This window comes from Struthio camelus, chromosome 1 (assembly GCF_040807025.1).
Source record: "Struthio camelus isolate bStrCam1 chromosome 1, bStrCam1.hap1, whole genome shotgun sequence".
Lineage (NCBI taxonomy): Eukaryota > Metazoa > Chordata > Aves > Struthioniformes > Struthionidae > Struthio > Struthio camelus.
Window position 1 is genome coordinate 18,746,194 of NC_090942.1, and position 27,536 is coordinate 18,773,729.

Below are 27,536 nucleotides of genomic sequence, written 5' to 3' on the forward strand. Positions count from 1 at the left end.
CAAACTAAAGATTAATTAGTTTGTGCTTGTATAGAGCTTTGAAAATGTCAAGGCTTTATAACTATTGTTAAATAAATGGTAGAGAGTCAGATTGGACAAGTACAGAGCAGAACTGCAAGAGGCATATCTTCAACAGCATCCAGAAAAGATTTCTTATACTACTTAGAGGTAGTTAGAAGGAAGGTATAAACATGTTTCACAGAAGCATTTCTTCGGTAATTTTAAAAGAAAATGAGAGATCGGGTACAGACTATAACCTTTCCAAGCTTTTAGATTCAGCTTGGTGATATGTTAGCACTCTGTTTCATCTGATTTATATTTTATTGAAGTAATATTCAAATACTGCAGTATAATAAATATGAAAAGGTTCTGCCCACCTGAATGGAAAAAAAAACAACAACAAAAACCATAATCAAAACAAAACAAAAAAACCCTCATACTCTAAGCCCAGACTGACTAGGCTATGGGGCTGAATCTACTTTATACAGTGCTGAACATCACTATAAGGCATGGACTGCTCAGAGATGGCTGCAGAAATCGGTGTGTCATGTAGACGTTTTGAGTCTGTAATATATATTTCCAAAGCAGGGAAACTACTTAGAGTCAATGTGGAAGAGCCTACGTCCCATCCCATCACCATTCTAGTGATGCACAAAATGCCTTAACTCCCTCATTCTCTCCCGTCAGAACTCTCCTAAGTTTTCTGTTCATTCCCCCCTGACCCAGCACTGGTATTCCTGTTCTACTTTACCCTTCCCACTATCCATATTTACAAATATCATACAATTTAAACTTGCTGGCACAGAACCACTAGTCATTTTAAGCCTTTTCTTTCCATCCGGAGCCAATTCCTAATATTCTGGTATTTAGAAATACAAATTTACTGGATCAGGGCTCTCAAGTCATTTCATCACTGCAGCAATAACAATATTTTTTCCCTTGCAAACCAGCTGAAGACTAACAGATCTTACGGCTATTGTGTTTAACCTGTTTTTTAAAGTAGAAGCACATTTACCTGACACTAAAAAATACTATGCGTAATTACAATACCACATAGATATTTTGTAAGTGAAAAGATGAAATGTGAAACTGAGTGTTCAGAAAAGACAGTATAAAAACCGCTTTTGGGGAGCCACTGGTAACATTATTTGAAGAAGGTGAAGAAAGAGTGATGAAATAATAGAAATTCTTCAAAAATTAAAAACAAACAAACAGACAATACTTTTCCTTTTGCAGTTGTTGGTTATGCAGTACTATGACCTCAGTAACAGTATGATGAATTATGAGCTGAGTTATGTGGAAGATCAATTTAAGAGGGGTGTCATCTTTTTTATGTAATCCAGACAATGGTCTTGCATTTCAGAGTCACCTGTATATAAGCATGTCCCTATACACGAAGGACGTATGCTTGTAGATTTACAACATAAGGAGATAAAATTCCACTTGATTCATTAGTTTCACCTGAGAAGGAGTTTAAAGATATGTGCATAAAATTCTTTTTGCTAGTCATCCAATCCGCTGTTCTTTATAAGCTCACATGGCATTTGCAGACTGATATTGCAGTCCTCCGTATCTACACATTTTTAAAAGGTAAATCCTCATCAAGGGCAAAATCAACGGTAACATATCTAAGACTGGTAGGACAGCTGAATGATAGTGTGGCAAAGCTGTGGAAGTAGTAACTCTATTGAGCATAATATCACGTTTTCACCAGATTTTACACAGCCGTCACTCTAAACACTGCACTCTCCCCATGATTACCTTCTCAGGTTATATTCCTCTCGAGCATCCTGAATACTTGATTCATTTGCACTATTAATTTATCCACCCATCTGTGATCTCTTAGCTATTTAATTGATTGCCTTTAATTGATTGAGCCATCTGTGTATCTTAGTCATTTCATTGATTGTTTTTATTGATCTAAATATCTTATAGCCTTGTTGCCACCTAGGTGGATCAAAAGTTCCTGGCTGCTGCCATTTGCTGTCCTTAATTCTTAGTATATATATAGAGTGTCACCCCTCTTCTTTAGGAGAAAAGGCAGAGGAGGAAATCAAGGGCCTGTAGTCTTGTTTTGCTTGGACCTGTCATGGTCAGATGTTGCCTGGCACAGACCCACTGACCTAAGTGCCACTTTTCCCTAGCTGAAGACTAGGTATCAGGCTACTTTTTCTTTTTCTGGAATTGACTCTTTATTCAAACAAAACAAGAACAAAATAAAATTAAAAAAATGGTATTATGCATAACAATGAGACTTGCAGCATGTCTACAGGGTTGTAAATTTCATATTGTATCTGGATCTGCAGCATAAGTGAATTGCATAGCAGAAGATCTTTGTTAAGAAAGCTTTGTCCCAGCAATTAAGTACCACTGACAAGCAAAGTGTCACTACTGATTTTAGCTCTCACACAATAGAGACCTGACTACCAAGAGGGAGTGTGATAATGGTATTCTGAATCATGAATGGTATAAAAGGAATCTTTTTCACTTAATAAGCCTTTAGGCACAGAACTAAAGGCATAGGAGATTATACCTGATATAGCAAATTATATATAAAAGTATAATTTTATGTAAAATTATGTAAACTATATGTAAATTATATGAACGTCTTACTCTGACTGGGACACTTAAATATAATCTATATAAAGTGACAGCTCTGGCAGAGGGAGACAAGGAATTTGTAGAAAATAGGAAGGGACTTGATAGTTTCCTTTAATAAGAAGATATTTGATGTAGTTTACACAGTAACTTGGACGCCTGTGAATATTGCCCAGGTACAGTAGTTCCTAATCCAGCAGTTAGCAAAGTAATGGAGATAGTGCTATGAAGAGGAGAAATTAGGTATTAACAACCTACTCTGCACAGTGGTTGGATCCCCACCTCCAGAAGACCACGAGGTAACACAAACAGAAAATGAGATAGGGTCACTTAGATGGAGATTAATCCCCAAGCAAAGAAAGAGCCACAACATGGGAGGGGAAAATAATGGATACAAAGTTAAAGCTAAAGTCAGTAATAATTGGAAAACCTGGGTGAATTCAAAAGAAAGAAAGAGAGGAAAGAAAAATTGTAGAAAATTTATAATGAGAGTAGCAGAGGTGAAGCAGACCATAAGAATTACCACTGTGCACCTAACTCATGGTTCATAGTTGCAACACAACTCTGACATTGACCAGCACGGGAAAGCTCACTGAAAGCAGGAAAGCTTATGAAAGCAGGTTATGACCTGACCAGAGGGGAGAAAGAAAGATTCTTAGGTTCCTAGATGCTAGCTACTCTTGCAACTTCTATATTTCAGGCAACATCATTTACTGCTTAAATATTTGCCTCAGCACCTCTTGATATACTATGCCATTATTGTCCTGGCCTCGCAGGTACCCTGTGTTAACGCGTTACCCTGATGAGCCACGGACAACATTTATTTTAGCTCCAAATGTTTTTTTGTGCCAGTATTTTATAAATATAAAAGAGGTAGATTAGAAATTTCTAACATTTACATTTCCTGTTTCTCTCTCTGTAGATCTTTTTTTCTCTCTGCCCTTAAGGGGCTCTAGCCAGACTTTAACATCTTTATCTTGACCACATACACCTACCACCACTAATAATAGTTCAAAGTGAAAAGTGTGGTTTATGATACCGCTCTTTCTAATAAGTGCATAACAACACACATGTTTAAAAACACAAGGAAAAAAAGCTAATTGAAAACAAGCATAAGATCAAAAAAACTCTAAGAAGATAAGATACTTCATGCTTCACAGTTTTCTCTTTGGGGAGGACAAAAGAAAAAAAATGTGATCAGTGATCTGTGCTAGTCACATTATGTCATTTGGCTTTCTCTACCGGAAGATACTAAAACTCACCACAGTGACGGGCAGAGGGAATAGCTAATTAAAAAAAAAAAAAAAAACCAAAACAGAAAACCAACCAAAAAAACAACCCATATGAGACAGACTTGTCCATTTTTTATACTTTCTATCCTGGTTCTGTCCATGTCATAAAGTGTAAACTATCTTTAATTCAGTGTACTTCCTCTTTTATCATTAAAAGCTATTACAAATCCTATCTATCCTAGCAGCACATGACAGCTCAGTCCTTCTACATAGGACTCAATGTCTGATTTGGCTACCAGGTGTCATGGGACATTCCTGCAAAGGCATGTGGGATAGATCATGTCACATGTCCTGTGTGTCCAATACATCTTAAGAAATTGACTTTTGTTTTCTAAAAAATGAACCAAATCAGTCAAGTTGTTCACAAGTTCATTGGAAGCAAACCGTCTACAAGCAGCTGGCTGTCGCAGCTGCCTGGAGAGCTGCCTCTGCTACTGGTGGTGTAGCTTCTTTGCTAAAGGTCCTGCACTGCAGTGCTGCATGAGATCTGCCGCTGTCAGAGGTCCACTGAGCTGCTGACCTACAAACTTCCCTTCAAATGCCTTGCATGCAAGAGCACCCAGAGCTTCAAAATCTACGTGCATGTCCAAGCTTGGCTGTGATGGAACTGCAGGAAGCCATCAAGGCTTACTTGGTAGGGATCTTCAAAGACACTGGGCCGTGCACCATTAGTACTAAGAAAGTGACCATTCTGACAAAGTACATCTATCTGACTTGCCTTTCCACCAGAGAAAGGGTTTTCAAGGCTACAGTGTGGTTTCCTGACAACTGGAAAAGTACAATGCAGCTAGATTCACATTGGGGTGTCCTAAGCAGACTAATGGGACCAAGTTCTTGCCTTCTGGCAGGCCCTGAATTCTGTCTCAGGGTTTACATCAAATTTAGCTTAAACTAAAATCTGCAGTTATGAGTTGGGGTGTGAATACAAGCTCATACCCACACTCAGCAGATAACAGTTTATTGTAGCCACTGGTATTTATGGTTCGACATTGGTAGGTCCAATTGATGGTGAAGCAACATCTGACACACAGGAGTCCCATGTGTGACTCCTGGCCAAAGAAAAACACATTTTTCTCAGTTAATGATTTGTTAATGAACAAATCTAGTACCTCTTTCCTGGCAATATTCAGAAAAAAGAGCCGGCAGTCCTACTTGTTCACATCACTTTCCTTTAGGCAGAAAAAAAATAATTTTTTGAAACATACCCATTTGTTTACCTCATTTTCACATAGCTTTGGTGACTCAGCTTTCTCACTCACAAACTGTCCTCTGTCTCTCAGTTTCTAGATTTCATCTCCATTTCACACACCATGAAATGTTCTTTGGAGGTGTATCAGAGCTCATTACTTTAATTACAAATAGGTAGGTTAATGAATATAGGAGAAAAGCACTTTAAGGTAGGGAAAGTATTTAATGCAGTCAAACTACTAACAGTCTAGCAACATCTGGTCCATACTATAGCATGAGTTCCATTTAAATAAAAGCCTTTGAGGAGGCCAGTTACTGGCAATCAAGAGGTGCAGGTTTTTAGAGAAGAATGATCTCGGAGACAGACAACAAGTACAGCTGTGTAGACTTACTAACTCTCCGCATTTTTCATGATCTCTTTAGGGACAATTTTTCAGTCTCATATAAGGTTCGTCTAACTTTTCTTGCAGAGAAAAGACCAAGTTTAGGGACAACTAAATCCTCAACAAAGCTTTGACTTGTCTTTGTTGCAAATAAAATTGTAATTCTGTCCTTCATTCTTATTCAGCAGATCTACCTGCTCAGCTCACATCTATGCTCCCCTCAAGCAATTTTTTTTTTCATTTTGTGATCAGTTAAATTTCTTAATGAGATCCACATTTTCATAAGGAAAAGAAATGATATATTTAAATATATTTTTTCCTGAAAATACCTGAAGTAGGCTTTTGTTATAGTGCTCTAATTTCCAAAGCTATCACCTAGAAACTGAATGTCAGCTCAGAGATTAATGTTTCATATATTGCAAAATAATAACAATATATATTTTTTTAATTCCTCTTTAGAGACGTGTGATTAAAATTGCCCAGGCACCTCAAACAGAAATTGGGTTTCTGTTTTCTTTCACTTTACTCCCACTTACTGCATAAAGCACATATCCCAGGCAAGTTTGCTATAAGTCTTCATCATCTTTTCCTCTCTCTCCCCTCCTCTGCCTATGTTGTGACTTACACTGTTCAGCTCCTATAGCCACATACTTTATTGGTCTGCATTTCAAAAAAATATAGTTTATTCTTGTTTCTGCCCTTTAGGCTTCATAAGACTAAATCAGGAGTGAATATTACTTTAAAGAAGGGAAATCATTTACATTTGAAACTATATAGTGGATATGTTACAGTGGAAGTCTTGAACTGATTAGACTGTTTCAAAGCTTTTGTGTGACTTTAACAGATTGAATATGCCCATGGCATTCCTAGTGGTAGTGATACTGTGTGTATTTAATCAGCAAGTAACTTAAAGATAGACTGGCTATACTAACTCTAAATTTCCTAGCTTTTATCATCTTGCATTTTCCACAGGTTGTATTTGAGATTACTGTAATATGCTCTGTGTAATATTTACTGCAGTTTCAATTTACTTACTTTTCATATTTGAATTTTGCAGCATATTTTTGTGAAAACATGTGTGTACTATTTCCATGCTGGGCATTTCATAGATCTGCCAAGAGACTAAAATGATTTTGGTAATAAAATGACTTTTTAGAGTAGATAGCCCTCCGAGCTTCCACTCACCTGCAAGAAATCATTAAGCAGCAGAAAGCTAAGGCTACTTGTGAGGAAAAAGGATAAGGAGAGATCTCAGACTCTGGATAAACTGTTGAACAGTCTATGGGACTTGCCACCACTTTGCAGTATGGTGACTTGTCATTTTACAAAGTCACACAATCAATCTCTGTAGTAAAGCATTTCCCCTCTTCAGACAGCACATCTCATAACTCCATATGGCTTCATTGCTCCTTCTGCGGAATCTACTAGGTAGACACAAGTACAGAAACCTGTTTCCTCTTTCCTGTGGGTGAATTTCCCCAAAGTACAGTACATTCGCTTCGCTTTGTCCTGCTTTCTTTCTCAGTGCCTACGAGCTCTGAGACTTATCTCCTTAGTCATCCCAGTTCTCTCACATTGTTAAGAGACAGTAACCTTTTACTTCTGTAATACTACACTGGTTTTATTTCTATTTATAACACTCCTTTTATAACTTTCTTCATTTGCAGCCCACACACAGACATCTCCTCTCTCTTGTAGTCAGCATGGTGCACATAATAATCTCCTGTCATACATTTCCTGTTCAATTGCAACTAATTTTTCAGTTTTGAAAAAAAAAAAGTATATAATTATCTTCAGTTTTATTTCAAAAAAGTTGAAGGACACAGTTATATTTAAATATGCCTTGATAATATAATATGATGGGGACTGAGGATAGCTTACATGAATTTTTCTACCACCATATCAGAGGATAGAACATGTAAATAAACAGTTTTCTGAGGCCCTAATAAAATACAAGTGAGTTTAAACATGACTGTCATGATTAATTTTTATACTTATTGTCTGTAAAATATTCACAACACGTCATGATTCTGTAGGTTGCTCTTAGAGTCATATGCTCTCCTTGGTTTTGGAGGGAGACAGAAGTGTTTACAGCTCTCCTACAAACAAGCCATTTGTTTTATTTTGGTTTTCTTTTTTGTATTCTTATCAGGCATTACAGGAGTTCATGGCTATTTGACTGGGTAGAAGATATGCTATCCAACTATGAGGACATATAAAGGCCAAAGCAATTTAACATCATAGGCTACAGAGACAAGTTGCCAAAGGGCCATGGGACCTCAACAGCATTGCAGAAAGAGTATGTTTTAAGGAGTATTAGGGTTTGGCAAGGGATTTTTTTTTTACATTCATCTTCCTAAAATGTGAAAGTTAAATTCACTTTACCAGTTCAACAGCTCTCTGGCTACAACTTAAATCCCAAAACAGATATTTAATTACTCACTAAGGATATTTTGGATTTTAGATTGCTCCTTGAAATACCAGAAAATACTGGAACGTTAAGAATAAGAGAATAACCAGAGTTTTAGGGAATTATTAAGAAAAAGCATAAAATACAAAACCACTTAAATGTTAACCAGAGAAGAACACAATCTCCTTATGTGGCAATGCCACTTTCTCTCTTTCTTCTAACCATATAAAACTAATGGCCATATCACATCTAGACTACATACATCACTAACAAATAATAATTAAAATCTTCAGTTTCTCTTTTTAATATAAGATGTGATTTTTATTTATATATTATCTCCCTTTTATGCTATAACCCTCTTATGACCTATCCTGGAACTGACTGTTCTAGTGACGGACGCATAATACTCTGTATCACAAATCAAATAAAAAACATGATAATGTCTCTAATGGGTAAACAGTGGAAGATTGGCAAGGAGATAGGAGCATGCTGACTGATCAGTTATTCCAGCTGCAAAAACACTTGGTATACAGAATCCATGAGAAACAGAAGGTTGCAACCCTTCGACTTGCACCACATAGGCACCGGTTCGCACATGTATATACCGAAAGAATTACTGTTTCCCTTGTTATCTGTGTACCTAAAGGATTACTGCTTCCCTATTATCTGTAGTGCATGTGCAATTCCCCACATTGTACCTATTAATTCACCTTAAACCCATGATCCCCCGATCCTCGCCATGGGCCAATGCTCTGTGGTGCCTGGGACAGCGTGGTCACTTCTCTGCAAGGCTCCTGGGGTTCCCCTTGCAATTCAGGGATTTCCAGGTAGTAAACATTTAACTACTCTACTCCAGAGTGGTGTCATCTACCTCTGCATAATCCAAGTGTCAGTCATCACTATTAACAATGTCCATGATAGCCAGATTGTATACTGTCCTACCTTAAACCTCAAAAGAGGAACTAAGGAAGAGTCAATGAGTAAATATTTCTGAATATACTCATTAACGAAAATCTTTCTGGTGAGCTTACCATTGCTAACCTTAGATTTAACAAAACTAACTCTGCTCTTCACGTGTATATGAGAGATAGGCACCAGTAGAGCATGACTGATACTTTAAAACATGCGTCTAGGAGGTGTGGACTGACTTGTCCTCTGAAGGCAGCTACAGCTCTCATTAGCCACTGAGGGAACTGAGATGGCTAGTTTACACGGACAGCTAACTTCTTTATCTCTCTTAAGCTAGGTGACACAGATCCTACCCCAAATGATTATGAACCTATTGGCCCAGGATAGAATCCATTATTATGACTATGACAAAACATATGGATTCTTATATGCAAAATTCATCAAAACATACAAAATTGGAAGTTCCTGTGCATTAAAGGCAGCATCTGACATTTTAATGGTAAAGCATTTTCCACAGAGGTTTTATAAGAAATCTTTGTAACTTAAATCTTGTAGGATCTGTTCAGCAGATACAACTCTGAAATTACAGTTCTGCACTTTACATCAACAGCAGTTGATTAGACCTTATTAGCTTTAATTGTAGATGCAAAGATGTTCTTGATTTCAGGGCTAGTGGTACAAGGTCATGAGCACTTTTAACTCCAAAGTGGAACTCCAAGAACATGATGAGTGCTCTCAGCTGCTCCAGAGTCAAACTCTTTGTCATTCTCATGCTATTTAGGTTTAGTCTTTGTAAATCAGCATCATTTGGAGAGCTTTTTATGAGGTTATTGCAAGATAAATTCTGGGAGATAGGCGGTGGCTACAATTTCCATTGGTTTCAATCAAATGAATACAAAGTCCCATTTGGGGGGACTTTTAGGGACTTTAGGGAATGTGAAAGTCGTAACAGAAGATACATGAAAGTTAACACAATAAACAATGGCTCCCTCATCATAACCATAGCGTATTATCTGAGTGTTACCATACTGATGACAACATTTTTAAAAATATATGCTGTGTTACATATTTGAAAAAGTTTTAAAGTTTTTGGTTTGCAGATTAATGAGTCCTTGTAGTCTGTCAAACATGTGTGCTTTCTCTGTATGCCAATTAAGATCCCTATGCATCTGCAGTGATTCATAGATTTACACAGAATTGACTAGCAAAGGAAACGTGGTATGCCATGGATTTTAGCTCCAAAGCAGCAGGCCTGTTATCTTAAGACTGAATTGCTCCCAGGCTGTGAATGTGTACACCAGGTTTAATCCACAAGTTAATTAAAAGGACTGATTTAGAAGTCTTCTGGGGAGGGGAAAAGAAAAAAGAGAGAGAGAGAGAGAGAGAAAGACAGAGAGAGAGAGACTTAATGGAAAGAACAAGTAAAAATTTGCTGCTGCTGCTAGGACATCAATAATTGCGCTATTATTTTAGGTAACTGCTTTTCTCCATGTCAAGACTACTTAAATTGAACTGTTTCTAATGCTTATGGTCTTCATTGCCAATATTCCCAATGAGATGTTCATGAATTGATGCATTTAGCTACATCTCAGTCTCCTGAAAATAATGTGTTTTTTTTTTTTTTTTAATTCTAAAATTACCTGCACTGGTTCAGAGTCCTATATTTTTGCTGTTGTTTAAAACAGAATTTTACCCCTAACAGTATCGCAGCCGTGTTATCAGCTAGGTCTGAAAGCCAGACTTCCTGCACTTTAGGCTTTCTCCTTGATTATGTGAAGTTAGTTTTCTTGCCAATAAGAACTACATGAAATATTCCAGAATGACTTTGTGATCGATGTGGAGTGATAAAACATGTTATTTCTTAAAACAAATCTTTTTTTGCCGTATAATTGGAATTTTTTAAGAACTGAAGAGAAAACTAATGTTTTGAAATTTCAGCTACTACTCAACACTTCAACATTATTCTAGCCAAATAAAATTAAATGTGAGATGAATTTTATAATAGATTATATAGGTTAAAAAAAATTCCAAGAGTGTGACCCTTTTGATAAAACTAATGAAAAACTGTCCCTCAGACTTAAAGATTGAGTCTCTCAGCATGGGGAAATTTTATAGAAAACCCAGCAGCTTAAAAAGAAACATAGGGGAGTATAACGGCTTGAGTACTGTCAGGTGTGTAAGGTGATGTCTGCTCATACTAAAACGTACGTGCATACTTTGTAAAGTAAGATATAAAGTAAGCCTTTATGGAACTGAAACTGATGCAAAAGAAACTTAAGCTGAACTAGACCAGCAGACTGACTTTCCCTGACTACTTGAAAAATTACAGACAACAAAATTGCTCACATGAGTAAACATTAAAGTATAGCCAATTTTCCATGTTTTAAATGACATCATTGGCTATTTTAGAATACAACCAGCAAGAATTTAACTATATTATTGGGAAATACATATTTTTACATGTGGGTTTCTTGTCTATTTTTTTTATAGTAGAAATATGAGAAAGTTGCAAACGATTGTGAAATGTAACTTGTTTGGGTGTGCGTGTTTGTGTGTGTGTGTGTGAGATAACAGCTGTAACTACATTAAATACATCATGATCGTCTGATAACTGTACAATGGATGAAAGCGAATTCAGGAAGCTTTTTTTTTCCTCCCTCACTCTAGAGATACTTCTAATTTTCACTGTTAGCTATCCCCTCTGCACCTGGTGAAACTGATAAAAAGTATTTCAGGGCTGGCAGATATGTACATGCTGTATGAAAATAGAGTGAAAACACATTAAAATTTGAAAGATGTTGAAGATTTGGAAGACGTATGTACATTTGAAAGTAAATCTATAGCCATCTCCTTAGATTCTCACATGATTTAATATTACATTTAAGCAAATTCTTAAATTGTAACACTAGATTTACAGAAATACTTATGTCCACAAGAACAGATTTTGTTCTCAGCAAAATAAGTGTAAAACTGAAATAATCTCGAAGATTCAACTGAATCAGAGCTTAATGAATAGGATTTATTGCAGATGGAAAAAATATCTATAAATCCTTTGTCATGGCTGTTGTTTGAGAGGAGATAATAAGGGAAGTAAACACAAAAAAAGGACAATATTCGTGGAAGAGTAATCCTTCATGACTTTTTCACTGTTGAGTTTATACTTTAAAGTATAAATTCCGATTAACTATATTATTGCTGAGAAAACCGTGTGTAGCATCACTGCTAATAAAAATTATACAGCCTTTTTTAAAACTTCAAATACAGTATTTGATTTGTGTGATGTGTTGCAAGTTAAATCTGACTGCACCTTTCTGCATTAGGAAGCTGTGCATCATCCAGATCTCAGGAGTCTGGCCTCTATTTTCAGCTCAGGAATTTGGCCTCTATTTTGATGTATTCAATACATTAAGTTCATTGTCTCTTGCCTACAAATGGGGGTCCTCAGTGTATCACAAACAGCTAGGGCTGGCCTAAAGAGAACACAAATGGCCAAGTTTATTGACCACCTATATTGTAAACATATGATCTGAATGTTTGACCGCTGCATACTCCACCTTTTGAACTCCTGGGTAGGAGGCCATACTTCATCTTTCACCTCCCCCATTCTCTTCTTTCTTCTTGGCATTAGCAACGTACTCACATGGGTAGACTTTCAGCACAGGCTATAATTAGAAACTCTGGTCTCCCATTCTTTTTCTGCCCTATTCTCCCTCTCTTACCCAATGGCAGAGACAAGCCCAGCCAGAAAGTTACTTTGGAGGATAAGTCCCAGGAACGCTGTATATGGGAACCGTCAGCACATCTTAGTGTTGTGCTCCAGAAATAAAAGCAAAACTTAGAGATCTTTTCATGTACTAAAAAGCCTGATATTAAGTGGGAAGATCACTCCTGAGCTACTCAAATACTTTAGATAGTGTTTCTAACATCAAGTGTCTGAAATGCTTGGGCTCACAGAGGGGACTTACAGACAAACTGTGCCCTTCTACAGCAGAAGCTGGAGGCCAGGTGTGCTGTCCTAGGCAACTAAAATGGATGCTTAGATAACTTATTTTCACTCCTAGACACGCCCTAAAATGTACATAAGTTTTAGGGAGAAAGTATGGGATAGGCCAAGAATAACCATTTTTTTCATAGTTATGAGGAATAAATAACTATTTTGTTTCAAAGTAAGGAAAAATCATTACTTTAGCTGTATTTATCGAGTGAGCAACACTTTGAAAGGGAAATGCTGCCACTGGGAGATAGAAACAGCTCTAGCTGAGCCCAGGTGACTCTAAGAATTGGAGAGAGCTAAGCGTCGAGGGGAAGGTCTGAGCTCAAAGCAAACTGAACTGATTTTAAACAGACTAGGGGATTGACTGTGTACTCAATCATGTTGTGGACATGCAAGTTGTTTGTTAATTAGCCAACTCCCTCCTAACATTAATAAAATCACATTAGCATATATTGACCTGTGGGCAATATTTTCAGTCTGATAAAACGTCTCTAAATTTCTCCATTCCCTTGAAGCCAAAAATGTTTGGTTTCCGTTTGAAAATGGTGATTTACAATGAATGTAATCATAACTATTCAAGACAAATAGGACTTCTTTGTCTTTAATTCATAAAATGAAGGAAATAGTCCCATAGCAAAAACTCTAGCTTGATTAGAAAAAAAGCATATCTTTATTCTGTTTGCTCTGGAAATCCTACTATATTAAGATTAAACAGGTAGGCGTATAATTTTGAATTTCAATATTTTCATTAAAATGCAAAAAACTTGAGAGAAATTTCCCTAAGTGACGAGCTAAAATATGTAACTTTACATTGCAAAGCAAGTGTGCCTGTCACATCTGGCAGAAGGTCCTTAGTATCCATTCTGCTTTCATCTATGTTTCTCACCCCATCATTAATGAATCTTACAACAGCCACTGAAATCATAGAATAGAAACATTTGTAAATCTGAATTCATAGGCAAGCTGCATCTGAAGTCTTCACAAATTGAAAAACATATATAAAACATTTATATCATACATATAATTTGATAGCCAGATGCAGCTATGACTGATACCTGAGAAATCACATTACTGAATTAACATTACAATGCCAAACTTATGTTAGAGCAATATATAACCATATTTATAGACATAGGAGAAATGTCACCTAATCCAGTACTAGCATATCTATTAAATATATATTTTTTTCAAAACTATTCTATGGGGAAATACTGAAACTACTAAAAATATACCCCAAAAGTTGAATTATCCGAGTGCATTGTATGAACCAGTATTACTTGTGTACTGTCATAAGGTTTCATACTACACAAAATGCTACGTTATGGATATGTAGAGTAAAATCATGTCCTTGGTTCAGCAAATGACTAAAGTTAGTATCTTGTATCTAACTGTGAGAAAACTTCCAGAATGTGACTGTTCATGTTTGTAAATATATGACCTATCTAAATGCTTTACCGGATCTAGTTCCACAAAAAACACCAAAAGTAATTATCACAACAGTAAAATTCCTTGGTCCTGAACGTCCATGCAAGGTGCACAGTAGCCGATAACCAGGCCCTTAGTGCTCACTGTGTAGCAAAATGCACCCAACGCAAAGTCTACTAGTTCTGTGCATCTCCTTTGGAAAGAAATTGTCATGTCTGAGGCCTTTATTAAAGCATATCATCTATCTATGCAGCTTCTTAGAAGACTAATTGCTAGCAGTCTTTTTGCAATGATTGAAATTCCTTACATCCTTCATCCTTTCCAATTAGTATCTGGTGTTTAACCTGCTTTTTTATGAGAAAGATCAATGAAAAGTTAATGAGAAGCCGATATGGGAAAACTTCAGTCTGCTTGGATAACTTTCACCATATTTAAAAACAAATCCTGGCAGAAATAGAGAAAAATGTTCACCTGACTTTTAATCTCTTTTCTGGACAGCTAATACTGAAGCTTGTGTATCCTGGTGATGCAACTTTATCTTTGGTAGCATTTGACTGTGCATTACTATTGACATGACTGCGAGACCTGGCAAAATGTCACCTAAAAAATGGTATCATGATCTTTCCTCGCAAGTCACTCTGGTAGGATACTGCTAGTCAACCTTTCCTATTTCAGGTAAAATAAAGTGGGAAGCCCCACAGGGTTCAGTCTTGTAATTTACTCTGTTCCAACCTCTTTCTGTCAATAGGTGTAGAGCTGGGGAAAATTATAAAGTTGTATATCTTTTTGCTTGACCTAGACAGTGTTGTCTTGTCTTCAGGCTCCTTTCACGTCTGGTAGAGGCTGAGGCCCGGATGCTACCGGGTTGGCTAAAGTTCAACCTAGATAAGACATTTATTATAGTCAATAGCAGAGGGAAACACTTTGTTTTACTGTCAATGTACTAAGTCTTTCAATCAGATCAGAGTTTATGTCCAACCAGTGCCAAAGCATCCCAGTGCTATGGGGACGGTTCAGTGGAACCATCATTCCTTCCACATTGCAAGATTACAAGGCTAGAATCCTCACTGCAACTGACTGCTAGCAAAAATAGCGTGCACACCATAAGCCTGACTCTATACATCAGTTATCTAAGACTCTGAATATTCTGACATGACTGCAGCTATATTTTAATAGAAGCAATATAATACAACAAAAAAATGTTTTATTTGACTTTGTTATTCACCCCTTATCTTTAACGTTTGGCTGTTTTTGATTAATGGCCTGTACAACAACAACACCTGGTAGTCTTTTGGCTGTCTTCAGCAGGGACTGAACCGGGCCTTATCCAGAGAGCCCCTTAACTCAGATGGATGTAGGCAATACCTCCTGGATGAGCCTGGGGACAGAGAGAATGTTCCAGTTGCACTTTGGAGCATCTGTGTTGTGCTGTGAGGCTTATGTATGAAGCTTAAACTGCTAAATGCACTCTTAGAGCTCAAGTTATCTTAAAAACTAATTCCCAGCTTGACTTCCGATCGTATTGGAGGTGGTTATCTCACAGGAAAAAATCATCAGCGAGGTAAAAGCTGGAATTGACTTGAAGTAGAAATGTATTCACCTACAAACATATCTGCATCTAGACAATTCCAAATGACATCTCTTTGCTTCAGCTTTCTACTGATGGGGAACTGTAATAACCCACTCGTTTAGCTGCTCACTTTTTTCAGTATTCTTTCTCTTTAAGCCATACCCAGATGATGGTATGTAATCTTGCTTTTTTATTATAGAATATTACAAACTGTAGCTAGTTTTCAAATGTATGTACATCAGTCTGTGTTATCAGCATTATTCCAAAATATACTCTAACAGTGATGTAATGCTGGTGATTTACAAAGTGCTGATCTCTAATGTTACATAAAGGAACAACTGCTACAACTGGATGAAATTATGATTCATCAGATCTTCTAGGAAAAAAATTGTTATATTGTGATTTTCACTCCAGTCTATGACTGTTTTGACAACAAGATCACAAACTGAGAAATACATACATGCTACATCTTCTTCTTTCTTCCAAGTTGCCAGGATGAAGAGAAAATCATGATAAGGCTATCAAGACTTGTCAGTATAATTTCTTTGAGTTTGATGGGGCTGTTCTTATTTTGTTGTTGTTACTGCTTTTTGATTTTGTAATCCTTACATGAAGTGGCCCTAAACATCAGAGTACAGCAGAAGAGATTTTCTCCTGTCCTCTCAGGGACAGCTAGAGGTACCAGACCTTCTATTTATATAGCTTCTGGCCTATTAGTTAGAAATCTCTAGAGTTGTGTAATACTACTTCAGCATAAGACCCATTGTTAATGATCCTCCCCTATGCAGCCTTCAAAGCAGGATGTTTTTGAATAACCACAAAAGATCAGACAATAGTCTAACACAGAGACACCTTTGCTAACAAATTACAGATTAGGAGAAGAGGATGCTTGCCAAATACTAGAGATGGCAATAGATCATAGGGAAGATCACTGTAATGTCAGAAATGTGCCTTTTGCTCTTAGTGCCTGTTTTGTCATTTTTTTTTATTTTGTTTACAGTTGAGTGCTACTAAACCTCCCAGCTGTTCCACTATGTGATATACTAGGCTAACAAACAATACTGTTAGTGGGCTGTGTTTTTTTAAGCCATCCGCTTCAAATATAACTGCTGCTCACAGAATGCAGCAAGCCCAGTACTGCTCTTAAAAGCAGTAAAGATGATTAACGGCCTCCTCTTTCTTCAGCACATTAGTCAAAAGTAATCTTACAAAAGTTCCAGGTGACAGGCTGACATCTAGCTACTGCTCCTGCAGATACAGTATTGGTGACACTGCTGAACTTGGCAAGCTTGACAGTGTTTGCTGTCAGAATGGTTTCCTGTGCCAGTAGCATGTTGGACTCCAAATAGTGCAGCCTACATCAGCTGCTCAAAGGACTACGGTGCTGTAGTTCTTGGCCTGACTTTGCCAATGACTTCTGTGAATTGCATACAGGAACGCTTTTCTAGTGTGATATAGATCCCCTTTTCAAATTTAATTTATGTTTAGATTCACAAACATTCTTAAGTATCCAAAGCAGCACTTTCATAGAAGTCAAGCAACCAAATCCAGCTACTCATTGTAGGTCACAAAACAACATAAACAAGAGATTTTAGCAATAAAGCAATAACGTCTAAATATTATAAATAAATATCTAAACTGAATGTTTTCTTTTGAGAGCAGCTCAGTCTTCACATCTTTGCTGCACTTAGCTCTAGTTAGCTCACATATCCATTATAGTCAAACTCAGACCTAGAAGCTGAGAATAAATCTCTTGAGTGTTCAGGGTGGATGAATCCAAATTTTCAGTTTAGACTCTTCTCTTATACAAAACGTATAAGAAAAACAAGACTCCATGAGCCAGGAAAGGCCTGGTCAGCACCTTTTTTCTCCAGTGCTGTCCTCTCTTTCCTTCCAGCTGCTAAGATATTTTCAAAACAGTTTAAATAACACAAATAGGGGACCAAAACACAAGTAATTATCTCCACAATAGGCAGAACTTCTCAGCCTACTTCTGTCTTCTCTACGAGGAGGAAATACCTAGGGGATCGAGTCTCCAGTCCTCTGGTCTCACCGATAAGGTTGATGTAATTCAGTTCAGCAGCAGAAAGAAGCCATCCCAGTATTATTCTGCTGTCCTACCACTCCCTCTTTGCCTGACCGCGCTTGGCTGTTTCAGTCAATACTTGTATTGCATGCCCCACCTTGAATAATAATAAAAAGGAACTTAATTTTTTGAAATTAAACTGTTCTCTAAGAGAATTATTTCAAAGGTGCTGAAATTGATGCACATCCCATGAACAAAACCCAGCATCTCTACATATATGCTGGTCTTCCTCCAGCGCATAGACATCCAGCTTCAATTTCTCATGTCTTCACTTTTAGTTCATCTCTTATATTGTGACCAAATAAACCTCAGATGAGAGAACATTCTTAATTTTTACTTAATTGTTCCTGTTAATTCTTTTATTCTCCTTGGAGATAATATAGTAAAAGATAGCACTAAAGTGATGTTCCTAACTTGACAATCAAAGACATGATAAATTAGTATCCTAGAAGAAACTTGATGATTTGTAATATAGAACTAAACCTTGATCTATGAATAACCAAGGATTTCCGAAAAATTAAAATGAAGCATTTACATTAGCATTTACATTACCTTAATGGTTCAACTTTCTATTTGTCAACATCATCAAAAAGCACTGATCAAGGTGAAAACTTGAATCACAGCACAGAAAACAGATACTAGTGTATTTTATAGCAACTGCTGTTTTCTATTTGCAAAAATGATCTGCTGGTTATTACTATATATTCTATATGCATGTTTAAACTAATGATGCTTTAATGTACTATACTTGAGATTGTGCTAATATGAATAAGAAAGTATTATGGGAGGCCTTTAATGGAGTTCAAATTGGTTGACTGGACCTAAAGTGAATTAAATGAAATTTGAATTTACAGCTAAGTAGTGTATTATTTGAGTCTTGAGTCTTGAGTTTATTATTTGAGTTTATTATTTGAGTAGTTTATTATTTGAGTCTAAACTAATTGGCTCAACTTATTAAAAGTTAAACATCAAAACAAGTACAAGTGAAGGTGAAAATGGAAAGTAATTTAACTGCTTGTCATGTTTATATTCACACTTTTAGTTTCTGTTTGTGCTGTACTTGTTGATAATGTGAATATAATGAACTTAAGAAAAACATCTTAGCTGAGAAATTACATTTATGACAATAATATAAAGCTACTTTAGGTTCTGTAAACCATTCTACCTTTATTGAAATAGATGTTTCTTTAAGAGTGAACATAGTAATATATACAGAATATCAAACATTGTGATCTGAACCCTTAGTGTTGTTTTTGATATGATAAGTATTACAGATCACGGAGGATGTGAAAAAAATGTGTGAATTACTGTTTAATCTAAGTACCCTACAGCTATATCATTAGAATATATCTACAGTTAGCATATAAAAAAATACCATACCATTTATCATCAGATCGTTCTGACAACAGTACTGAAAATCATCAGTGCTGAAGCATCATCTGTGCTCAAAATATTTCAAAATAGAACTTGCATAACTAGTTCTCTGCTTGGCACATTTTGTCATCCTTTTACCTGCACAGATTAGGTATGAAAACTAGCAGATCAGCATTATGGCATTTTAAATCGCTCTGTCCTGATAAATTGCTACCTGCAAAAAAGAAAAATGAATATAGAAATTAGAGCTCCCATTGCTTTATAAATATGTGGTATTATGTATGTTCTGACTTCCAGAAAAGCACATCTAGTTAGAAAACTCATGTTTAAAATCAGGAGACTAATTCTTTGATGGAACAACCTTTGGAGAATGCAAATACACCAAATTATAATTTTTCACAGCTGGTCTTTGTATTTTTACAAAATCATGATATAATACAGTACCTGCTTGTTCTGTAGCCTTGCTGATAAACAGATATCCCTAGAAGGTGCATATACTAACTTTTTAGTTCTTCTGGGCTCACAGATGTCAGAGAGGTCTGGAAAATGAATGGGCATTGGCATAAAGGTTCACAGTTCATACTTAAACTCTTGTAAGGTTTGTGACCACACAATTCTGGTCATTCTGAGGATAACAATTTAAATACAATGCTATTGAATTCACAAAAAAAAAATTCTGAATTGCAGTCTTATTCCTGCGTCAAAGACCAACATCGCTTCTAAAAGAGTATATCACCTTGCGCTGGTAATATACTCATTGCAGAACAGGTAACTCTATCCTTAAGCCCAAAAATTCAGGAATGAGTAGAAAAATCTCCCAGATTCTAGTTATGCAGATTAAGGATTCCAGCCTCGTATTTCCACACGCACAGTCCCACACCTTCAGGAATTCTGCAGCTTGAATGGAACTTGAGCTAAGTGTCTATAGACATGTCCCAGTCACTATGATCACAGCCAGGATGGCCCTAGTAGCTTTAAATGGTTTCCCTGACCAGTTATTTTATGTCTCTGCCTTTCAGCATCTAAATAAAAGTCCAAGTGATCACTACAGTCATCTTTCTCCAGCTTCAATTTTTCTGCAAGCAAAATGTCTCAAATGTAAGCAGTGGATCTACCAGCAGTCACTGATATTTCTCCTGCTGTGTACACGGCAGTCAGGAGCCAATGGCGTAGAAATCAAAATGGCATTAGGAAGTGTTAGGACTGTGGAGGGGAGGGTGACTTTTCTTGTCCCTTGTTAATCTGTCTTTTCTTTGTATAATGTGGGAGAGCAAGGAGTGACTCATCACTGCTAAAACACAACTCTTGTGTTCCCTAGGGACACACTATGTGGCACTGACCAGAAAAGTTTCTCACATTCACTACTCAGGGGCATCTTGTCCAGCAGACACCCTCGAGATTCTACTTTTTTAATGATTCTTCATGAAAGTTGGGATTTTATTCCAAACTAGAATAGAAGTAAATTTAGAAATATAAAAATCCACTATAAATAACATTGTCTCTCTTCATTATTGAAGGATCATGGAGACTACTAGATTCAACCAGTTTTAGACATTTAAAGGTTAACCTACTGCTGACTGCCTTCTAATGTTACGAGAAATAGAATAAAAGGTACTATAACAATGTCAATTATCGGGTTTCTTTTTTACTAGTACCAGACCACTTCAACTTGCACTGCGTTCAGCACAAATTCACTAAACAACTTATAGAAGAACAGCATTTTTTACAGTAATGGCCATCTCAACAAAATTTACCTTGTTTTGCAGACCTCAGTCCAAATACCATTCCTAACCACAATACTTGGAAATATCAGCAGCCTGCTTTTTGGATGACCTGTGAGCAGATAACCCCTGTCATGCCATGTGCTTAGAGTATATAATAAGATGACCTTACCTACCACAATGAAATAAACTCTCTCTCTTTGGTCTTTGGACTTTGCCAGCACCTCATTGGACCAGTGTCATATGGGCAAGATGGTTATGAATGTATCCTAGAAGATGACAGCACCATGCGCTCTAAGGAAAAAGGGAAACTTAAAAGCAGCCTGAACATAGATTGCATATTAAATTCAGAGCAAATTCAGACTTCCTCTGAGGATAATAGGGATGCCAGACATCAAATTTTAGGATCATTCTGGAATTAAGGCTACTCCCAAGGCTGGATAGCTTTGTTAAATATATGAATAATACATGTGACTTACATTCTTTAAAAAAAAATAGATACATTTCTGTTGCATTCTAAGAACTATAGTTTGAATGCACTTCTCGTGCATATTAAGGACTTCAGAGTGCTTCAAAATTACAGACATGAAGACGCTGCAATTTTTCTTCCTCGTAGGAAAATTTGGCAGTGCTGTGTCTGGTTGGTTTTTTTACATACAAGCCCATCTTATAAATCTGTGAATGGGTTAAAATGGATGCATTTCTGATGGTACATAATGAATTATTTCCAATTAAATTGTGCAATTTCATTCAGAAGTACTCTGAAATCAGAACACATCTTATAATCTTTTTATTACAATTATTATGATTAAAATTATACAAAAAGTTACAAAATAATGAAAATGTTGTTGCAAGCTATAGCAATACTGGTTGCAAATTTTCAAATTTTCATTGTAGTAGCTCTGTTAATAATACTGAAATATGAGCCGTGTTACTGTTTCCTCCATAATAAGTCTATATGTTTAGATATTTATAATTCCATTATAAAAAAAAGTCTGCTCCTGACTACCTTGGAATATATAGTTCAATAGCGAATTTAAGGAAAAGAAAATAAAAAGTTAATAGAAATGATTTGGTAGCCTTTGATATTCAGGCTTTTTCCTAGTATAATCAAGAGTCTTCATAATGCAGGAGGAATGACTCAATTAAGTCCTATCTGGAGTTGTGAAAGAGGAAAAGGATTTGGCCTTAAAGTTGGACAGAGGAATCAATTTTATTTTAGCTTGGTCTTAGTGTGTGATTTGAGAATTGAGATAATGAAAATATGAAATACTTTGTGGATTTAGCCTGAGAAGTTAATAAAATATCAATGTTTCTGATGTTTAAATACAAATTTGAAATTGATTATATTTCTTATTTACAAACAATGCATGAAAGTTCAATTTAGCTGGCAAATGGAACTGCGATAGTAGGTGATGCTTTCTTTGTTCACAGCTCAAAGTCTTTTACTTTTAGGGCTCATCTTTAAAACTTTATCTAAGACTTTTTTTTTTTCCCCTCAAGGGCTTACACTATACACTTCCTCAGAATGCTACACTTTGTCTGTGGTTCTTACTGCTTTCTTTTGCAAAGAAATCACGGTTAACTGACTTAAATTTGATGCCTGAATTCTGTTGCATTTTCCTCTTGTTTCCCAGCCTTAACAAAACAGCTGCATATCTTTGGCTTGAACATTGATCTGACATTGTCACAGTTAATAATGAAGAGCAGTTGTTTTTTTTTTTTAATACAACATATTTACTAACACTTTTTTTTTCTTTTTCCATCATGCTACCTTGCTATTAAGAACTTCACATTAAAATAAACCCCCATATGCTTACAATGACACGTAGAGGGAAGAGTTTCCATGACTGCATGATTTGCATATTCATAGAAAATACACATCACTCCCTTATCCATTCATACAAATACTTCTTTGTAATTCAAATCACTGCTTTTCATATTCAATTAAATAATTAGTAACAGATGAAAATGCAAATAATAAAGGTTTTATTGGAACTATTAATACTTTTGTCCATAGAAATAATTTAAGAAAAATCATGTATGGCAATCAAAAGTTGAGCCTTAAGACCTTCAAGCCTAGTTTTATTTCTAGACTTAATGACATTGAAGCGACAAAATAAGTACTTGAATTCCACGTCTGAAAGTGTTTTGAAAATTCCTATAGGAATTCCTCTGGAAGCAAAAGAAATGAACTGATAAAAAAAGAACATTTCCAGTAACACGGGAAGAATTAGAAGAGCGATCACAACAATGAAGCACTGAAAATACTACTGAAGTTACTAATTAGGACATATTTTTAACATTTAGTGAAAAGATAAAGATCTAAACAAACCAATTTGACAACTGTGGGATTTGCCAGCTTTGGACCAATATACTTCCCATAGGCAAATGTTTCCTGCTCAATATCACATGCTATTCATACACCATACATGAAAATGCAGCTGGGACTGAAAAGCAAAATTGTCTGGCTGGAGCCCAAATCCATTTGATGTGCAATTAAAGTTACTGCTATTCTACAAATCAGAATGTATTTCTAAGTAGAACAGTGAAGTAATTCAGGTTGACTTTTGTATATCAACAAACTGTTCAATATAGTCAATACAATGTACACTTAGCTTTTTTTTTAAGTTTAGAGCTCAATTACTGTACTTTTCAAATACAAATGATCCAAGGAATTTTCACTCTTATGAAAAGAAATACATACTCGTCCCTCCATTTTTTTTTCCTGGTCATGGTTGTAGTCTTCAATTTCAAATATGAATTTTGCTTCATCATTTCCAGTCTGTTCTATTAAAACTTAAATTTAGCCTTTAGTCATCCTGACAACTGTCTTTTTTTTTGTATTTAATGTGATGATCTTGCAATTTCCTTTCATGCACATATCAGAGAACCAATGCAGCTAGTATCTATCTTTGTTTTCTATTCAAGCATCATTATAAATAAAATTTTATTCTTGTTCTGAAAATAATAGGCACATATGGCACAATTAAATTTTATTGAATTTCACTGAATTGACATATTTACTATCCTATAACTTAAAAAGCACTTTCCATGCTGGTGATAGCTCATCTACTATCATAAAAGCAAACAGAATTCTAATGGTTATGCCATACGAGACAAGATGTCATTACATTGTCCCTTTTCAAGGTCAGATTCTGATCACCTGTTTTTGTCTATGATGCAAAGTATCCACCTATTGAAAGTTTCTTATGTGAAGAACCAGAGGGTTGGTAGGGATTTCTGGTTTCTCAGTCCAGTTTTCCACTATTCATAAAATATTTTTCACGAGCATACGAGGTTTCATCATATAACAAGTTAGGGTGTTTGCTCTTGAGACACTATCAATGTGATGCTCTGAAACCTGTTTCTCTGATGTTTAGAAACCTTACTCTAATCACAATTCATTTTTATCTCTGTTTATATTCTGTACAGTAGCGAACACACAGCAAATAATCACCAAATCCTGACAGAGTCATTCACAGTACGGCTCTGCAGTTCCTGTGACAGGAAAATATTGGACAGGAGCCAGGAATCTGATGGTATTGTCACTTTGTGAAGTATTCACCTCTCCTATGAAGAAAGACTGCAAGAGCTGGGCCTGTTCAGCCTGGAGAAGAGAAGATTGAGAGGCGAAAAACTTATTTCCTGTAAGGGTGACAGAGCCCTGGAACAGGTTGCCCAGAGTGGTAGTGGAGTCTCCTTCGCTGGAGATATTCAAAACCCGTCTGGATGTGACCCTGGGCAATATGCTCTAGAGGACCCTGCTTGAGCAGGGAGGTTGGACTAGATGATCTCCAGAGGTCCCTTCCAACCTACACGATTCTGTGATTCTGTGATTCTATTCTGATTTGTATGAGAAAACGCATTGCATCGTCCCTAATTTTTTAGTACGAAATGCTAAAAATCTAGAGGCAAGAGAGAGGTGAATTTGAATTCCTAAGAAACCATCTGTGCAGTTCCTTGCTGCACACACTCATCTGAATGGGGTTTCAGTATATAAAGCTACTATAAAACCAGGTCATTGGATAACTTTGTATACCTCACAGCCTGGCTTTTACTACTTCAGACATTTGAGAAGTTGTATGGATGGAATGAAGCCACAGATACATTTGAGTATATATATCTCCATTTGTGGTGAAGTCCTTTTCCTAATGTTCTTTAGAAAAAGGGATATAAATCCATAAGGGCAGAAGTGAAATCATTCAAAAATCCCACAGGAAAATACAGAAATAACACTGGCATATTAATCTGACTTGACCAGTGGAGTGCAAAAATCTCCACAGCGATGTCTATTACAGCTAAAGAGTTTTCTTATTAACAAACAAGCTTCCCTTCTTCCTCTCTTCCCTTACAAAATTGTTCACCCACATAAATTCACTTTTTATTTTATATAGGCAAGCAGCATTATTTCTAAATTACCATATATCTACTGTGGAAATTCAATAGAATTAAATAAAATATAAAATATCTGAAGTGTATCAAATCAGTTCAGCTCCTTCCTAATTTACTATTAACATAAGTTGAGGTATGAATGTGCTGCTCCAAATGACTTTAATTTGGATAGCATCATGTTGTATGTTTCAACTTGCTAAACAATTTTATACCTAAAATGATATAGATATTAAAATATGCCTTCAACCCATGAATAATAAGTGAGCGTTTTCTGCACCTTAGTGCATTAAATGTAAACCTAGTATTTTATCATACTTTTAGCTGAGGAGTGATTTTTATTTTTCATCCTATTTACATGTCACTATTTGAGTTAAAAACAGAAAAATTGTCATGTCCAATTTTTTTTTCTTGTTAATTAGCAAGCAGAAATTTTGATGAACAGCAGGTATTTTTATGTTACTCATGAATAGTTCTGTCTACAGTGCATGCTTATTTCTATTATCTTCCCCAAAAATCCATGAGCCGAATGCAGCTGCATGCTGGGTTATTGACAGGATTAAAAGAAGCACACAGATAAAAGAAAATAATGTGCTTGGGGAAATAACACTTTTTGCCCGTAAAATATAAATCACATATTCATAATTGGAATGCGCTTTGAGATTTCTTTACTTACTACATTACATAAGTATCTACAGTATTACCGCATTTCTCAAAATAGAAAGAAAAGGAAAAAGGACATTTTAGAAGAAGTATAAATCTATATTCCTGAATTTTCCTTTATTTCTCCTATGTTATATGCTGTAGTATCACTGAGATACTGTATTTGCCTCTCAAAGAAAGTTTGTACTATAAGAATTTCAGAAACTTTTCAAAGTGTCATCATAGAGTTGGTAACATGTTGGAGCTGAAGAAAGAATTGTTCTCCTGTATTTACATCAAGCAGAAGGAGAACAAATGTCTGTCATTGCATTATATTAAGCCTTTTGTTGCTAAGAACAAAACAGGGTTTGCAGATGAATTAGTAAATGTAATGAAGAAACTGGAAAATTGTTCAACAAAATTTATCGGAAAAAAACAAGGTCATTACTATCCAACTGCCCTCATACTCCACCTGTTCTTCACAGGGCAGCCGTGGTGATGGAATGCAAGGTTCCAGCTGCAGCTCTTTTAACACCTTCTACCCACGCAGCGCACATCAAATTTCACCACAGTGTGTTGTGACAGCTGATCAATTAACGTGGCCATGGTAATGACAGGGAAATAGATAAGCTCTTGCTAAACTCAATTTTTTCTTTTTGATAAACAATAATAACTAAAATTTGGAAAGCAGCAACAGTAAGCAAAACATTATTTAAATAACAACAATAACAAATAATAACACTTAGAAATCACACACACACACATCTAACGCACACATGACCTGCCTGCTATTTACAACCCAAGCAACTGCTACGTGGGAAGTCCTGCTCCTGCACTGTATTCTGACATGCAACTGCAGGCTGAAACTTGTGGTGGGGTCCTGACGGCTACAGTCCAGATCAGGAAAGGTAGCTTATTTTTCCAGGGATCTAGCAATGAAGGTAAGGCTCCAATGCTTCCTTCCTTGAGGATCCTGTGCTTCCACAGAGTAGCTGGGCCTACTGAGTCTTTAGAGGATCCAGAGTCTTTAGAGGATCTTCCTCATGCTTAGGTTTGCTTTTCCATGCCAGTCTTTCGGCAGTAGTCCCCTGGTCTGAGCATTATATGATTTGCCCAGTAAAATACTACTTGTGAAGACTTCATCCAATAATTATCTCCTTCATTAATTGCTGCTGGTTTCTTCCTCAGATTGCTTCAGGGTACTAATGTCCAGGCATATTTGTTTCCTTCTGCACTTTAGGATCACTACTATCACTAATCTCTAGGCAAACATTGTTTACTTCATTTGTCCAGTCACACATAGTTACTCATTCTTACAGATAAAAGTTATAAAGATTATTACATACACATTTGTCTTTGGAAAGGTCATGGTGCTAAAGGAAGGCTGTGCAGACTCCGCAGCAAAAACCACGTTAAGTTATTTGTTTCATTTCTCATACAAGGATCTAATCATTAATTTGTTGGCATTTACAACAGTTCTCATTAAAACCAAAATTATCTTCCTTGAGTGTCTAGTAATGGAATTATCACTCAAGCTAATATTGACTCAATG